Consider the following 2,399-nt stretch of genomic DNA (forward strand, 5'->3'; position numbering starts at 1 on the left):
GGGGTTTCACCATGTTGGCCAAGCTGGTCTTGAACTCCTGACCTCAGGTGATCTGCCTGTCTTGGCCTTCCAAAGTGCTGGGAATATAGGCACGAGACACCATGCCCAGCTGGTAGTTTCTTATAAAGTTAAAAATACACTTACTATTTGACCCAACACTTCCACTCATAAATATTTACTTAATATTTATGAAAATACATGCCTACAAAAACACCTGTACATGAAAGATTTTAGCATTTTTTATTTATAAAAGCCCAAAACTTGAAAAACCCAAATGTCTAGTAACAGATGAATAAACAAATAATGGTATATAATATTTAGAAATAAAGAAGAAAAAAATTGCTGATACACACAAGGATAAATCTCAAAAATGATATGCTGAGAACAAGAAACCTGACCCAAAAAGGCACAAATTGTACTGCATGATTTCATTCATATGAAGTTCAAGTACTGACAACACTAATCTATAATTATAGATTAATTTACCTGGGACAGGGTGAAAGGGAGCTATGACAGGCTTCAGAACATGCAACTCCCAAAATATGACACCTTGGCATGTTGAATATTTTAAGCTGAAGGAATCTGAGAAACAGCAGGTGCAGAAAGGACTTCCCCTGAAGTAGACCATAGGATTATCTTGTGAGAGGTTGCTCTCTATTCCCAGAAGATAGCAGCATCTTAATCTCAAAGCACAGAGTGGCCGGCGCAGAATCATGGCTATAATTCCAGCATTTTAGGAGGCTGAGGCAGGAGGATCACTTGCACCCCAGAGTCTGAGGTCAGCCTGAGCAACACAGTGAGATCCTGTCTCTACAAAAAAATTTTACAAGTCAGCCATGCAGGCTAGGCATGGTGGCTCACACCTGTAATCCCAGCACTTTGGGAGGCTGAGATGGGTGGATCACAAAGTCAGGAGTTCAAGACAAGCCTGGCCAAGATGGTGAAACCTCTCCTCTACTAAAAATACAAAAACTGGCTGGGCGTGGTGGCGGACACCTGTAATTCCAGCTACTTGGGTGGCTGAGGCACAAGAATTGCTTGAACCCGGGAAGCAGAAGTTGCAGTGAACCAAGATTGTACCACTGCACTCTAGCCTGGGCAACAGAGCAAAACTCCATTTAAAAAAAAAAAAAAAAAAATCCATGCCACCTCAGCCATGCATGGTGGCACACATCCGTAGTCCCAGCTGCTCAGGAGGCTGAGGCAGGAAGATCACTTAAGCCCAAGAGGTTGAGGCTGCAGTGAGCTGTGATCGAGCCACCGCACTCCAGCCTGGGGAACGGAGTGAGACTCTTGTCTCAAAAATTAAAAAAAAAAAAAAAAAAAAAAATGAGGAACACCCAGAGGAATCTGAACAAATAGGCCTTGTTAAGTTTTTCCCAGTTTAGTACTCTTAGCTCATATCCCTTTCTGTCCTATGACATTCCACAACTCTTCCTTCTTCATCAAACCTAATTTAAAAACACTCAGGTTTAACTGCTTCTTCGGGTCTTCACTTCCTTATGAAGGCTCCGATGTCACATAAAACTTATATTAAACAACATTTTATGTTTTTCTCTTGTTAATCTACCTTTTATTACAGGGTCCGCAACCAAAAACTTAGAAGGGTAGTAGCTAAAGATGTTTCCCCTCCCCTACACTGGGAAGGGGTTCAAGGAAGCTTTTTTGGAGTGATGGAAACGTTCTGTGTCTTGAAGGTGGTACTGTTTACACAGATGTATATGCTTAGCAAAATTTATCAAACCAGGCCAGGAGCAGTGGCTCATGCCTGTGATCCCAGAACTTTAGGAGCCCAAGGCAGAAGGATCACTTGAAGCCAGGAGCTTAAGACCAGCTTGGGCAACAAAGTGAAACCTCGTCTCTACAAAAACAAAAAAAATTAGTCAGGTGTGGCAGCTTGTACCTGTAATCTCGGCTACATTGGAGACTGAGGTGAGAGGATCACTTGAGCCCAGTAGCTTAAGGTTGCAGTGAGCCATGATCATTCATGCCACTGTACTCCAGCCTGGGTGACAAAGGGAGACAGACCCCGTCTTAACAAAAAAGAAAAGATACTCCCCAACCTGTACAAATGATTTCAGATTCTTACTAGTCATCTACACCTCAAAAGAAACCAACCAGGCTGCTCGAGGCAGCTAATGCCTTGTAATCACACACTTGGGGAGGTCAAGGTAGGTGGATCGCCTGAGGTTGGGAATTCAAGACCAGCCTGGCCCACACAGAGAAACGCCATCTCTACTAAAAATACAAAAATTAGCTGGGCATGGCACTTGCCTATACCCAGCTACTTGGGAGGCTGAGGCAGGAGGATCGCTTAAGCCCAGGAGACAGAGGTTGCAACGGGCCAAGATCATGCCACTGGACTCCAGCCTGGGTACCAAGAGCAAAACTCCGTCTCC

General features: G+C 43.8%; 1 protein-coding gene across 1 annotated transcript in view; it reads right to left on the reverse strand.

Annotated features, from left to right (window-relative positions):
- PATJ (PATJ crumbs cell polarity complex component) overlaps positions 1-2,399 on the reverse strand; it is a 413,527-nt gene that overhangs the window by 395,314 nt on the left and 15,814 nt on the right. The gene's annotated exons all lie outside the window — the stretch shown is intronic.

The sequence above is a fragment of the Cebus imitator genome, unplaced genomic scaffold, assembly GCF_001604975.1.
Source record: "Cebus imitator isolate Cc_AM_T3 unplaced genomic scaffold, Cebus_imitator-1.0 Scaffold135, whole genome shotgun sequence".
Lineage (NCBI taxonomy): Eukaryota > Metazoa > Chordata > Mammalia > Primates > Cebidae > Cebus > Cebus imitator.